Here is a 16983-nt window from a genome sequence, read left to right on the forward strand (position 1 = left end):
TTCTTTTTTTTTAATATTCACCTTATATATAATGCTATCGAAATATCAACTGTGATTTGGCAATGTTTAAATATTGGCAGGGGTCGTGACTATAGTTCAGACTTTTTTTCCACCACTTCATGAAGATATTTCCAAGATGGTGACCATTTTTGCGGGTAAATCGGACGATGTGCTGATTTTGATTATGTAGTAGTGTTTGGTGTCATTATATATGGTTTCAGGGGCACATATTCCATTTTGACCGGTTACAACTATGTAAAATGATCACATGTTCACCTACTTTGCATATTTCCAAGATGGCAGCCATTTTTGGTGGGAAAATTGGACGATATGCTGATATTGATTAAGTAGTGTTCTTTGGTGTCAATATGTTCCAGTGTCAAAGATTCCATTTCTGCCAGTTACAACTGTGTAAAATGATCACATGCTCACCTATTTTGCATATTTCCAAGATGGCGATCATTTTTGGCTGGAAAATGATTAAGTAGTCGCCTTTGGTGTCAATATATATGTTTTCTGGGCGCAGATTCCATTTCTGCCGTTTACAACTGTGTAAACTGATCACATGTTCACACATTTAGCATATTTCTAATATGGCTGCAAATCGTGCCGGGAAAATGGGACGATGGGCTGGTTTTGATTAAGTATGTGTCAATATAGGTTTTCGGGGGCGTACATTCGATTTCTGCACTTCACAACTGCGTGAAATGATGATATGTTCACCTATTCAGCATAATTCGAAGATGACCGCCGTTTGTTGTAGGATGTTTTCTAAACACGTTACCGAAAAGGTTTCTGAATCCAATTCTGCTATGTATAAGCTTGTAGCATGTTTCTGGAAGCCTGCTCTTCAAAAAAAAAGTAGCGGATATTGAAATGCAAATACCTATTCAGGTTGTGATATGATAAATAGTCATGGACACTTGACATGCTTTGAGAGTATGTTCACAGATGAAGAACTTACCGCCCCAACAGAACCACTGAGCTGTATGTGCGACACGCAATAGCGCCATACACGTGGGAGCGGTTCATTGTCAAATTTGACACTTCAAGGAAGGGTTGATGAAAACTGCCGCGTGCTGGATGATCCTATCCATGTTTGCTTTCCTATCGGTTCTTGCGTACGATTTACTGTTTAGCATATCTTTGCTTTAGTGTGTTACGTTTAATTTGCAATGAGACGTTTTCAACATGATGAACGTCTACATGCTATTGGCATGAGTCCTGACCTTTCCCCTATAGAGCATGTCTGGGACATGATCGGGAGACGTGTTCGTCCACGTCAACGTCAACCGACAACACTGCAATAATTGGCCGTAGCACTGCAAGAGGAGTGGGTCGGATTGCCCCAAATCGGGATTGGACGGTTGATTAACACTAACAGCATGCCACGACGAATTGCTGAATGTCTTAGGATTGGTGGAGCAATTACTCATTATTAAGACAAAAATCAAAAACGTCCATTTTCACTTTTGACAGTGTATCTCCTTGCGAGAGAAATTGGGCCGTCAGATTAGCCGCCCATATGAACTGTTTATGTTCCTGTGTAGGCAATTGGCCTGTTATTAACATAACTGGTTACCTCTAATAAAAACAGCAGTGCATTTCCGCAGTTTTGTATTGTTTCTGAATATCCCCTACTTTTTTTTGAAGAGTATATATTACCAGATTGTTTTCCAACGCAACAGCTTGGCCTGTTATAGCCAAGGTACTGAGCCTCATCCACCAGCTCCAGTCTAGCATCCAAAAAGGAACCACCAAGAAAAATAACAAATGTTCTTAATTTCTTGACTTTTGGTTGTTCTCTGGTTTGAACGTGCTCAAAACAAACGCCGTGACTCGGCGATTATTTGCGACCATTGAGACCACACCGCGATATCTGGCGTTTCCACCACGCTTTTACCACGCTTATGGCGATCTTGACGCGCTCTGGGGCCATTTTCCGTCGCCGTAGCAGCGCAGTAAAGGCGCCAACCCGTTCTGACGTGGTAAAGAACGAGACTTTTTTCAAGTTTGTAAATTTTTTGCCGGCGACCTTGTGCATTTTCTAGTCGCTGTACGGTCGCAGCAGCGCAGTAAGGACGCCACCCGGTCTGACAGGGGCATTACGTAAGCCCCACGCTGCCGTTACGCTCTCTTTGCCTTGATGCCAGGAGAATAGGCTTTTCCTTCCCAGGAAAATCGAAATCAGCTCAGTGGTCATCTCGTTGAGGAATTTTCATCGTTGGATAGTATACCAAATGGGTACGACTCGGTGCCGGTTTTCAGGAATGTGCTACAAGCTAATAGCCTACGTAGCAGAATTGGACTCAGAAGCCTGTAATTAACAACGGCAAGTAGATAAATGATTATAATATGTTTAGAAAACGTTCCGCCATCTTGGAAATATGCTAAATTGATGGAACATACGCTCATTTTACACCGTTGTATATGGCAGAAATCGAACCTGCGCCCCGAAAACATATATATATTAAAACCAAAGACGACTATTTAATCAAAATCAGCACATCGTCCAATTTTCCCTCCACAAGCGGCAGTAATATTGGAAATATGCTAAATATGGTTGTAAATGTCAGAAATGGTCGCCATCTTGGAAATATCCTAAGTATGTGAACATGTGATCATTTTGCCAGGTTACAAATGTCAGAAATGGAATCTGCGACCCCAAAAACGTATATATATTGACACCAAACACTACTACTTTATCAACATCCTCACATCGTCCCATTTTCCCATTTTCCCACCAAAAATGGCCGCCATCTTGGAAATATCAGTTGGAATATTATCGCAAAATGGCTACCTTTCAAATAATGGCGTCCCATACTACGAAGATCTACTCAGAAAAAATCTCAAAATTGTTTTTTTGTCATCAAACATCAAAACCTACAAAATAAAGCTTGTTCCAAGATTTCTAGCCGAAAAGCCGACGGAACTACATTAAGGATTGGACTGTCCAATAATCAAGAGGTCCCGAAATCGATCTTTTGTGTTGGTCGAGAATGTTGGTCAGGTTTTCCAGCCTGGGTTTCAGTTGTCGGTGGCGCAGGACAGAGGGACAACCTTCTCAACATGGTCATTGTCATGGCAATAAGGGTCGCGATATTCGGGCGGACATCCCGACGATTATCAAAATACAAATGGACATCGGAATTAAATTAAAATTACCCGTGCTTAATTTGTTAAAATATTAATATACAATACCCCATTATAATTACAGACGCTTCTCTGTTGTTATGCCTTCCAGTGATGTTAGCTATCAACTAAGATCCAAACTGAACCAGTATGTTTTCTCCCGTATTACGAAATTCATATTTATAATAATGGACGCACGAGGTCTAATGGGTTCGAGTTCCAATAATAATAAACCGTGGAAACGGAAGTAAACAGAAAAGAAACAATCTTCTTAAAATTAAAACAACACTTTAAGAAAGAAGTTTATAAACAATCGATTGAGATTTATAGGCAGATGGAGATATATAGCTCGTCTTGAATTACTTCAGTGCTTTTTCATCACAAGGAAATGTCAGTAAACTCCTCTTGAGGTGAGGTTAACGACAGTTCATTTAAACGGGGAATAAATGGGTCATTACTGGTAGATTTACCAACCTATATACATGTAATGACGAAGTAAGACAAATAAAAAGCATCGCCAAGGGAGAGTGAACTTTGTAACTCGATTATCACAGCGAGACATTCCAGTTTGAAAGCCCGAGACATGGTATTCGCGATGATATTTTCTATCGAGGAATCTGTGAGACCTTGAGCTGGGTCCATGACCAATCGAAATTAGTGACGAAAAATGCACGGTATTACCTGAAGGCCTTTATAAGATTTAAAGGTGAGATCAAGCCTTCTATACGCCTTCTATTCAAGTTGTTAAAGGAGCCATGGTGGCTAAGTGAGTAAGACGCTGGCTCGCTAGCCTGGAGTTCGCGGGTTCGTTGCCGGTGTCGGCCGAGAAAGTTCATCGGGATTTTCTGGCATGGGTCCCCTTTGTGCACGTAAAAGAGTAGGCTGTAGTGCCTTTGTCGGGCAAAATTGCCCTCATGCCACTCTGCATGACATATGCTCGTCTTCATAAGCCCAGTCGGAGCAGAACAGTATGGTGTTAAACCCTATTTCATATCATATCATTTTGAAGATGTTAAACTGTGAACCATGGCATGAGCTGCACCTGAATGGCTCTCTTGGTTATGTTTTAAGCGATAGGTGACATCGTTTTGCAAAAGGGATCCTAAATATTTCATATCATCGTCTATTTTTGTCAGCTATTCACACATTTTATTTTTTACACTAATATACTTTGTCTTTTTCCGTGGAAACAAATCAATTTACAGCAGGATGGGTTGATATTAGGTTCCAAATGACAAGAATAGTTTTAAAGAACATTAACCAATTAGAAAGTTTGTCACATTTACCGTGTGATGCTGGATGTGTGTTGTGGAGTTTTCTAATGCGCGCGCTTTAGCAGTACGGTCGCCTGTCCATCCTCGTGGGTTTTTCCTTCTTCCCGCCCCCACCCCTCAACCCGCACTGCTAAAGACACCTGTGAGAATGTGAATTATTGAATTAAAATTGTACCATATGTTAGTCCCGAAATGACCTCATATTTGTCAAGTCGACGTTAAACCCTGTTTTATATCATTCACCCAAAGTATTTAGAAATGCGTCAATAGGATTTAATAATTGATATCTGAATGACAGGCATATTCTTTGAATTGACATCACGGAACTGACCTAGACACATTCTTTGGACTAAATAAGTCAACGACGCTTCAGTAAGAAGAAAACAGCTATATCGATTTCTTTATTCATCGAAATATTTGAAGTGAAAATGTAGAAAATGTAAAATGAGGACCAGCATGAGATGATATTGTTTAATGACAAACATATACAGTTACAAAAAATATAGGATAATTTCTTTGGTTCTCAAAGATAATGGCCTGCCATTTTAAAGGGAAATTATTCCAGAATAAAAGTTAACTTATTGAGTTTAAGACCAAACACAATGAAAACTACCTCATCTGAAGTTTACATGGCATCTGAAATCATATGAAATATATTGGACTTACTCAGAATTACTATGAACACAGTATTGTCCAATTGTCATGTTTCCCCTTTAATCTGATATAATATACATGTAATAAATATGATTGAAAACCAGATCATGATTTTTTCCCCTTTTAATATGATATTTACATGTAAAAAATATGATTGAAAACCAAATCATGATGTTGTCTCTTTAATCTGATAGAAAATTGTAATATATCAACCAGGTCAGGTTAATTTATTACCTTACCTATTCTATTCATTAAGCTATCCAAATCAATATAAAATCTCAGATTATAGTTCGGTGACATTATTTGATTGAATTTTATAGAAGCACGACATAATACAAGTGTAGCGCACTGTTGTTATGTTCCGTTATTTTAGGTTGTTTTATTTCAGCCACTTCGCGTGCGTCGCCCTTTACAATATCATCGCAGTAAAACGCAACGCGTCACTTTTCGCGCATCGCGTAGTTTTTTTTTTTCTAAAGAAAATTCCATTGATGGTGCATGGATGCCAAATGAAATTTCTCTTTAAAGATGTATTATGTAAGAGCTAATTCTGCTTAGTGCAGGTCTTTCTTTTTGGCCTCAAATGTTATGTACATTATTAATTAGACATTTCTTTCACGTAACGCCGCCATAACCAACTCGGATGGTCGTGATTTTCAATGTATTGCAACACGATCGCCATTCAATAATTTAATTTAAAAATGGATATTCGAGACTTTGTTTATTATTGTAAAAATTGTACTTTTCCAAGTATTCCAATAGGAAACATTTAACGGATAAAAGTCGGTAGAGTGTGTAGAGCCATTCATTTTAATTTTTTCAGAGACATATCAGTCTATTTCACAATTTCCAAGTATTTCTTGCATTTGGCAGTCCCATCTTATTGACACGAACATTTTAACCAGATTTTAACGTCGATCAGGTCGCCCAACTTTACCCGTCTTTCTTCTAAAAGTTTACAAAATATTTCAAACGTGGCTACAATTCTTCTGATCTGTTTCCCTGAGAGTGATTTTATTTCAATATAATTAATTATAAAAGCTTTTGGTTTAGGATACCGGTTCTATAATAGTCTACGGACTTTTCTTTTAAAAAAAATGTTTCAATGACATTTAGTAAATGAACTTGAAATAGGCTATAGAATTACTGCTTGTGAATAAACGAGCGAAGTTTCGCTTAGTAAAGCAGTAATTGTATTCCATACAATGTCGATCCGTTTAGGTTATTTTTCTATAATTCTTTTGAACTCCATTTTGAAACTATCAATGACAACAGTAATGACGCCATTTGAGGTAACCTGGGTGTGTAAAATTACACACAGAGGCAATCCTATACTGAGAGATATCTTAAGGAGAAAGTAGTAAGATAACTTCTATTTGACCCTCAAATGTATAAAATGCCAAGGGTTCCTTTACGCTGATACCAATGAGTGCATGCACGAACGTCTGTTTGTCGTCCCACCACAACGACTAGATGTCTTTCCTTTCCAGGTCATCCGTCCTAAACTAGTGAAAGAGGGAAACCATGCTGGAAAATCTCGAGAATCTTTCTCTGCCCTATTGATGTTAGAACCATATCTGTTATAACATGACTGATGTTAGGCCCATAGCAGCAATAACATAAATATCTTTTCATAAAAATTTGATTGAATTCCATAGGAAATGAAATGGGGTTTAGCATCCTACTGTTCTGCACCGACTGGGCTAACGAAGACGGGCGTACGGCATACAGTCAGGAAATCGGCTCTATGGCCTACGCTTATATCGAAATCCAACTGTCAAGGGCTGTTTTACGTGCACGCCAATGTGTAGCCTACATGGGATCTCGGTTGTTCGTCCCATCCATACGACTGTAGGCCTACGTTCTCCCTCGCAAGGCTCTCGGTCCTTCACCACTGACAAAAGGGAACCACGTAGGAGGGAAAATCCCGATAAGCTTTTTCGGCCAACACGGGATCTCCAATTTATCGAGCCACCGTCTTACTTGCTGCGCCACTGCGGCTCCACATAGACAAGAGGATGAGCTAATATCACCATATAGTAACTAATCATTGATAGGTGTTGTAGAAAGAATGCTGTTGGCATGTTTTGATGTCGCGTGGCACGAGCACCTATCGTCAACGATTTAGTTTGGCATCAACCGCAGTTACCTAGCAACCCTTTCCTATTCTTAATAACGCGCCATCGAAGAAACGGCTATATACATTACTAGTATACTAAATCAATTGCTACAGAATATTTGCTTTGCAAATTTACAAATTTTGTTGCAGTGCGTCTTACCGTCTTTAAATAATACACAGGAGGTAGGTGAATTTGTTTAATTAATAATTGGTCGCATTTTGATATTATTTATCGATGGACTTAGATATTGATCGATATTATTGTGCTAGAATCGGCAACCCCAACCGTGCGATGTCTAACTATAGATATAGATTAACCCTGCGAGATGCTTCACTAACACATAATACCTTGTCATTGTTGATAAATAAATACACCTACACAAATAATAAAATACAAAATATTTTACGTTATTCGGATAAAATACACATAGTTTTAACTATTTGTTGATATTTGTATTACATGCAATTGTTTGTTAGTTGTGATTTATCATACAATATGGTATGATATTTAAAGGGTGGCTTGTGTACATTCTTCGTTGTTAACATGGTTACAAGGGACAAAGATCACACGCATTCATGTCTGGACGGAAGAAATCAAGGCACATTGCGTAGGCTGATGTATAAATATTATGAATGTTTCGAAATTAGATTTTATGACAAAACAAATAAAATGTGGAAAAGGTCTAAATATCAATATTTTCAACCTTAAAATTTAATTTCTGTTGTCAGCATGGGGTATAAAAATTTAGTGCATTAAAATGATTGATGTCAGATGACCGAGAAAATCATTCGCGAGAGAGGTCATTTTGGGACTTGCGTGTTGGGTTCTTTAGCAGCGGGAGATAACTTTTGGTTAAGAAAAAAAATGTGGCTCATGTGGAGAATTTATTGGGAATCTCCCACTGGACTGAGTATTTTCACTACTTGGCTTTTACAAGTATTATTGCTCCGTTATTTTTGCTAATGTTAAAGATACATTATGGAAGATTCGATAACGAGTTGGCTGTTCTCACTATAATAGTTAAAAACTAGATAATGTAAAGGCAATTTGCTGAAAATTTCATTCAAATTGATCCACTATGAACCGAGAACTAAGCGGTTGTATTTTCCGCCTAGCCTCGATCATCATTACTAAAGCCAGTAATATAAACAGCATAGTATCGATTGTCCATTTAATCGTTAAATCGAGAAAGAAAGTTATGCAGTAAATCAGCTCATAATCCACTAAAGATCGCAGGCTAACATGGTCTGGATAGGTTAATTAATGTCTAATTAATAATTTAGATAACATTTCAGGCCTAAAGAAAGACCTGCAATAGACAGATTTAGCTCTTGCATAATGTATGTTTAATGCCCTGTAGCAAATCCTCCTATTTACTGAAAAGCCGTTGAAATCAACTTAAGGCAAAACGACCAAAAAAGAAGTCAAAATTTATCTAAATATATATGACTGGGTTCATATTAAATAGCATATTTGATGAATCGTTTTGATTTTTAATAGCCGTTATGAATCAGTCAATGTTCGTCTGGACAAAGATTTTGCGTCCCTTTATGGTTTAAGGGCATTTCATCTATAACCCCTATAAAGCAAGCCTGTGCCATCGTTAAGTTTCGCTGAAATCTTTTGATGGAGCTACTTTAATTTGACTTATTCAAAGAGATTATTTGCCGTGTATATTTAGATTTAGTTTTCTTAATTATATGTTAAATATCCAATTTGAGTATATTTTAGCGTGAATTAAGCCGTGGCAAATTTGATATCTCCCGAATAATGCAAATGACGCCCAAAGCCTTTAAAGTATAGACAAAGTAAATTTTAGCTTCGCGATAAAAACTACAAGTTACTAATTCCCTCAAGATCTTTTAAGTATGTGTCAACTTTCATCTTAATCCACATTTTTCAATAAAGTTTGGTAATTTCCATCCTATCTGAATTTATTCTCGGATCCTGTCTCCATTAACCCCGTTGGATTCCATTCGTTCATGATGCAGTCGAAAGAAATAACTCAGAAAGGAGGGGGAGCTTAATCGGATACAGACCACCGAAACAAATCCCTTCTATTTGTAGCCTTTTAATATACTATTCAAAAAAAGTAGGGGATATTTGATTTTTAAGTGTTATTAAAGTCACCTAATGAAACTGACGAAGAAACAAATGACAAAATGAAATGAAGTTCACATTCATCGATTTATTCCAAATGATCGTTAGACTAAGTAAGGCACAGACTGACCATTATAAGGGTAAAATGATACCCGGGGTCAAACAGCAAAGTTACCACAGCATCACAACCAAGTCAGTAACGGGTAAATCCTCCTCTGTTTGCCAAACAAGCATTGATCCGACGTGGCATACTCCTAATGAGACGTCTAAGGTCATTTTGGTCCAGATTGTCCCATTCCTGTTGCAACGCAGCAGCAAGTTCTTGGACATTGGCAGGACGTTGTTGACGTTGACGTAACCTCTGTCCAAGCATGTCCCAGACATGCTCGATGGGGGAGAGGTCGGGACTCAGTGCAGGCCAAGGTAATGTGGTGATGTTCTGTTGTTGGAGGTAACCTGTAACGATCCTGGCCCTGTGACATCTTGCGTTGTCATCCTGGAAGATGAAACGGCGGCCATGACGTCGTGCGAACGGCACAACATGGACTGCCAAGATGTTGTCCCGGTAGTACTGGCCTGTAACACGCCCTGCAACAACATGTAAAGCCGTTCTTCAAGCAACAGTGATGCCTCCCCACACCATAACAGAACCACCCCCAAATCGATCATGTCTGATGACGTTAACGTCTTGGAAACGCTCGTTTCGACGACGCCACACCCTCCTACGTCTGTCCAAAAAATCAACAGTGAACCTTGACTCATCTGAAAACATCACATTGCTCCAGCGTCGATTATCCCAGTGTTGACGATCCCTACACCAACGACGTCTTGCCTGAATGTGATGATCTCTCAAACAAGGGATCACGCGAGGACGTCGTGCGCGAAGGTGACCCCTATGCAGTCGATTCCGAATCGTCTGGCCACTCACTCTCACACCAGTGTCTGTTTGAAGACGAGCGCTGATCTGATTTGCTGTGATGACACGATTTCTCAAGGCCAAGGTACGGATAAATCGATCCTGGGCTTGAGTTGTCGCCCTTGGTCGACCTGAGCGTGGTCTGTCCTGTACAGATTGTGTATCACGGTATCTGGACCATAGCCTGCTTATGACAGACTGAGAAACATTTATCGTCCGCGCCACAACCGCCTGTGTTGTGCCGATCTGTAGCATGCCAAGGGCACGTAACCTTTCATTTTGGGTAAGCCGACGCATATCAAAATTTGTTTTCTGGTCACTAAAACAATTAAACTGATGTTTCCACCCTGGAATTCAATGCCACAATGACTGTAACATTCAAAGTCAGAGTCGTGCAAATCTTGGGTTGGACCCCCATGATGATCCCAAGCATCACCTGCATTCCATGCGGTAGCTATTGGTGCGTTTGGGCGTCACATGTAACTGGAAATGTTTCTTCTGTTAGGTTCTATAGTGACTTTTTTCGTAGTCATTTGCATATTTTAGTATTATGCCCCCAAAATCAAATATCCCCTACTTTTTTTGAATAGTATAGTATGCTACTTCCAGTTTGTGAATCCCAAGATATCCCGTGTGAACCCCATACTTGCTTTTGAGGTTGTCACTTTTTGCTCCATCTGTGACAGAAAGGAGTCAAACCAATAAGAATTTTGGAAAATCTTAAAGACGGTCAAATAGACGAGAATTAAAATCAGAAATGGATAAGTCAAAGGTGAACTGTTATTTGTGGTCCGCAAGTTGAATAACGATTACATATTTCCACTTTGGACTGCTGATGCCCCCTTTAATTATAAGATCATTACAGATGACAGCTAATGTCTATAATTTTTTTTAAAAATGGAAATTGTTATGACTCACGCAATGTCACCTAAGTAACCTTGTTGAATAACAATCTTAGAGTTTTCTTCCTCTTTTAGCGACAGTTTGATTGATTTAAAGGGGATATCTCTATAACTTATCATTGTAAAGTTAAGATAATAATAATAAGTTGACTGAATAGAATATTAGGATTGTCTTCAGCATTAGGTTGATTTTATTTTAATTTGTACTGCCCAGACACCCTTATTATGACCACGGTAATAGTTCATATGATTCACGGTTAAAATGTAAAATGAACTCTCCAATACCAGTTCGTTATTCGCTGGTTGATTAATGATCTATGGGGTTTTCGTCAGCTTTAGGTTGATACTTTATTTTTACTTGAGACTGTTGAGGTACTTTTCTTTTATTAAAGATGCATTATGTAAGAGTCAAATATGTCAGTTACAGGTCTTTCTCTGTCTTCAAATGTAAATTGGAACACCGCGGCCATTTATGAGTTTAACGATAAAACAGATAATCGAGACCGAGTCTCGGTTTTAAACTATCGTTACTACGATACTAAACAACAACCTAAGCTATACATTTTGTCAAAACTTGAAACCCTCATAACTTCGCACAGAAAAAAAGTAATTTGACTTGGATTTTCAATATATTCATGTTTCATGATCTATTATAACAAGAACGACCAGCTCCTTATTTATATCTTACATAATGCATCTTTAACATCATTACGAAGAATGACGAAAGTTTATTTGATTTAAAGTCTGGTAAATTACCGAATCATCTGACTGGCTCAGTATTCGTGATTTACTGGATGAAAAATGATCTGCGGTTTTCCTTCTTCTTAGTACGATAATTTTATTTTTACATTGGAGCGGTGTGGTATCTGTATTATCATCATTACGAAGAAAGACGGTGTTTTATTTCATTACAAGTGAATATAATTATCTTTGAGTTACCGTTGTAAATTATTAGTTTATCCCCAAGTCCTGTTTCATTATTTTTCATAGCACATGGAACACTGCAGTTGACTTACTTTTTGTTAGATTGAAATGTCAAGTGTCCCAGTCGGAGTTTATTTTATACCTTCACCTGTGCTCGGTGAATTCACAAAAATATCCCTAATGTTCTAACGTTTTATCTATTTCTGTGGTTCATGTATGTTTAGAACTAATCGCTTTGATCAAGTTAATACGTTTCAGAAGTATTAACGCGCCATTTTGGAACGTCAGGATATTTTAAGTACATCAAACGTACCCTATTTGTAGAACAGTTTTAAAAACGAGGATATTTTTGAGATCTTTTACTGTGATTTAATATGAAAACACGTCGAGAAAAGTGTTAAGCAAAAGCATCTATTATTGATCATCGACGCACCTACAGCCACCTTTGCAAAAACAAAAGCCATTTCGCTTCCTTGAAAATTAAATGAGATATTTAATCTAATTTTATATTTAATCGAATTAAAAAAAAAAAAAAAAAAATACTCGGTCATTATAGTCACGATAAACATAAAGACAAAATGTCGTTTACTAAAGGTTTTGTACACTATTTTTAAATTTCTTTGGCGGGTGTTAGGGACACAGTGCTTAAAAAAGGTTAATATATCGAACATGGTTCTGCCTTAAGCCTCGCAGTCCCCTACTCCGTCTCTGTTTGATAGGAAATAATTGATTCAGAAGTTTCGTGTGTTGTAATTTGAAGTAAACCGTGACAATTTTACCTCTTTGAAACCTCTAATTATTGTTGGACCATGAATTGGTCTCCAAGCGCTACTCATCGTGCTATTGTTGTTTAGTTCGACGCTCTTCGACAAAACATGAAACTGGGCATAATTCTTTTTTATATGATGTCAGAATTCTAAGATGGCGTCAAATAAGACACCATGCTCGGTTCCTGGTCCATTGTGTGTCCATTTTATGCTCGTACTTGCTGGAGTTAATATGGGATCAACCATGTACCTGCCTTAAACCGGAAATTGCAAATTTTCTAAGAAAGTCAAAACGTAATTATTATGTCTTTTGCTCAATAGGTTGTCAACTCACAATTATACGATCATAGGTGTCATTCTCACACTTAAAACTCATTTACACAGGAAATAATAACACAATTACCTCCAAATTACCTCCCTTGTTTTCTATTCTCCACCATGGAGTAGCTTTTTTCTAACGTTTGAAAATGAAGAGGAAAATGATATTTTTGCCAATTTCTCAGCTGGCAATAGTGAATTATAGGATTAATAGGATTATTCTTTAACAAGGTAGGACTGTTTATGGATACCATCTATTTTCAGGCTTTATTTTAATAAATTTTAAAAATATAACTTAAAAATTTGCAATTTCCACTTTAACATAGCAAAAGAAGGCGCAACACAGTTAATGCTACACATGGTCAAAATGCAGTTCAAGTTCACTTCAAATCCTCCATGGCCGTGTTCTAGAATGTTTGTGGGGTTTTTTTTGTTTGTTTTTGAACTCTTTTGGTACAAGAACTTGCACCACGATTGATGTAACATATTATCCGGGATTATAATGCATTTTAAAGAATTTGTATAAAATTGAAGATTTAAAAGGCAAATTAAAAGATCAAGGAAAAGGGTGATAAATTACGCATAAATGATTATGTAATGACATCGGGACTGTAGTAAAAAAACATTTTTTAAAAAGATATTAAAGGGTTTGTAGTTTGACAGGCTAAAACCGATTTGTGAGATTATTCGTTAAATAATGAACCAATATGTCAGTGTTTGGATGTACTTTTTTTACACGCCAATGATTGGTAAATATGCCTTTTGTGTATGTCATTGAGCACAACGATATCGCAACGGACCTTAAAGACTGTGCACAATTACAAAATAGGTCGATTTGCTAGATTATTTGCTAAATAATGAAAAATAATATGTGTCATGACCTCCGCTTGCCGCACCAATAAGTCAAAGACTCGATGCCAGTGACTGGTTAATCTGCCCTTTGTTTATGTCAAGGATATTACCACATATCCTATGGACTTTGTTCAATGACATGCTAAAACCATTTCCATTGGAAAAAAAGGAAATAAAACCGATTATTTGTTAAATAATGGAAAATAATATGTGCCAATGACTGGATGTACCTTATTACGTGCCATCGATTGGTTAATATGTCTTTTGTTTATGTCAATTATCGTTTGTCTTCATTAGTGAAGTATAAAGAATTATCTAGATTGTATCGAATTAAATTATAGCAGTATCAGTGGCCCCCAGCTCTGGTCTCCCAGACGGATTTTATAATATAATTATGACAGGAAGGATATAGTTAGAGATGATTTGATTAGATCTTGGTGTTCCGGTTACTTACTGTACAATTGATCGTGTATCACATGATGTCTTTATCCCGTATTTATGAAAATATTTGATGGTCTCTTTCATTTAATCAAAGGAAAGATAAAATGGTCTTTAGTTCTAGGCATTCAAATTCTCACAAAGAGAACTATGCAATTCACACACACATACTTAGAAGTCACGTTACAGTGCACGTTGACTTTGAGCACACGCAAAGTTGAATGGTCTTTTCCAGAAACAGGCATATTATGTAAGTCAACCATGCATGTCACACAAACATCAAATCTGATTGAAATTATCGGATAAACGTGAATATCTGGCCTATTTTAAACATACGTTATGCAAGGGCTAAATCTGCCTATTTCAGGTCTTTCTTTATGCCTGAAATGTTATCTAAATTATTAATTAGACATTGATTAAAGATACATTATCGGAGATAAGATAATGAGATGGCAGTTCTCGCTATAATAGTTAAAAACTAAATAGTGTAAAGGTAATTTGCTGAAAATTTCAGTCAAATTGATCCACTATGAGCCGAGAAAGAAGCGGGTGAAATTTTTGCATAGTCTCGGTCATCATTACTAAAATCATTAATATATACAGCATAGTCTCGATTATCCACTTTTATTGATTTAATTATCAATAGCCGTTAGCGGCATATAGGAATCTAATCCAGCCAACATCGAAGGCTAGCCTTGACATCGAGAGTTTATTATGGTCTGGATAAGTTAATTAATGTCTAATTGATAATTTAGATAATATTTCAGGCCTAAAGAAAGACTTGTAATAAGCAGATTTTGCTCTTGCATAATGCATGTTTAACTTATCCAGACCATAATCAACTCTCGACGCCATTGTTAGCCTGCGAGATTTAGTGGACTTGAATACATTTTGTGATGGATAATTCAAACAAAAATGGACAATCGACTTTGTTTATTATAGTACCAACGTTAGTAATGACGATCGATGCTAAGAAGAAAAGTTCCAGTGGCCAGTCCTTTTTACTTGAGACAAACACGGATGAAATATATATGGGGCGATAGCAGCCAAACTCTAAATAAAAAAAAATTCTTTACCATTTTGTTAGTGTATATCTACATGACAAATAATACACATTTCGATATTTATATGATTATTACCATTTCCTTTCGAAAAAGCCGACATATTAACAGCTTCGTTCACAATTTCACTTCCATCTTGTTGTTTTGATTTGAAGCTAATTAGTGTAGGTATCTTGTTGGCTTACTCTAATTTTTTCTGATCAAAAGGGCACAGGGACATGGCCGCATCAGTTGCTCTGGTTATGGCATGACAAATTCTAAATATGATTTAAATTAAACCACTTTTTTTGTAGACCACGTTGTCATATTATTTATTTTATTATGTAATAAATTGTTTTATTTTATGACGCTATGGGATTAAGGAGCATACCCCTATAATAAGCATTTAGTCACTGTGACGTCACTGGTGTTTGGGTAAATGTAGAGTGTATTGGATAATTGGCAATGCATTTTGTCAGGCCAGATCTATATTTGTGACTTTTAATGTAAAATGTAAGCACTAGCTTTAGGTTCATACCACTTATACATGGTCATTTGATGTTCTCTTTAATGATAAAATGAATAATTGACACGGGTCTACATTTCGGAAAAAATCAGAGTAGTCATCATACCGCCAATGCCCAAATAAATCGCTCGACAGTACCCTAAATTCGAGAAATACAACCAGCTTCAACAAATTGCTTTAAAAAACCAAAACCCAAATAGCAATGAAATTACTCAAGGATCTAAAACTTCGTGTATACATACATTATGGTCTCTGTATGAAATAGATACCGTGGTAAATGTTTTAATCTGTGTCTGTTCCTTGCTGCTATTTGATTATAATAACCAGAGATGTAGGCAAGGAAGAGAATCATGTTCTATACTGAATCTAGACTAATCAAGTATATATTATTATATTTATTTACATCGTGATAACCAATAAGATATTAAATAAGGTTTAACGTCCCAGTGTTCTGATCCCACTGGGCTAATGAAGACGGACATACACCATGCAATGGATAGCTAATAAGACTGCGAAATAAACATAACTCGCCTAATTAAAAACGTGCTTCAACAATTTTGAAGTTTGCATATTTTTGCCAACACACCCACCTTTTTGCGAATTCTGTAAGAACGATGGAACACCAAAATGTACACAATGCAAGAACAACGACACCTTACAAGATGCATAACGCAAGAACAACAATACATAACATTGAACATAAAGTAAGAACAATGACATAGTACAATATACAGAAGATAAGAACAATGTCATAGTACAATATACATAAAAAGAAAACATTGTCATGGTACAATATACATAAAGTAAGAAAATATACATAGAATAAGAACAATGTCATAGTACAATATACATAAAGAGGGAACCATGTCATAGAAGTTATTCATAAAAAAAGGGAATTTCATAGTATGATAATGATATACATAAAATAAGATTAATGGCATAGTACATTATACATAAAATAAGAAAAATGACATTACAATATACAAAATGTTAGAACGATTGCAGCCTTATTGTCTATAA

At 36.8% G+C, this 16983-nt stretch overlaps 1 protein-coding gene across 1 annotated transcript in view; it reads left to right on the forward strand.

The window, feature by feature from the left end:
- Positions 1–7246: 7246 nt before the first annotated feature.
- The window catches only part of LOC126810604 (synaptotagmin-17), a 40567-nt gene continuing 30830 nt past the window's right edge, over positions 7247–16983 (forward strand). The window contains exon 1 of the mRNA XM_050535768.2: positions 7247–7362. The gene's annotated coding sequence lies outside the window, so the exon portion shown is untranslated. The remainder of the gene's footprint in view (positions 7363–16983) is intronic.

This window comes from Patella vulgata, chromosome 2 (genome assembly GCF_932274485.2).
Source record: "Patella vulgata chromosome 2, xgPatVulg1.2, whole genome shotgun sequence".
NCBI lineage: Eukaryota > Metazoa > Mollusca > Gastropoda > Patellidae > Patella > Patella vulgata.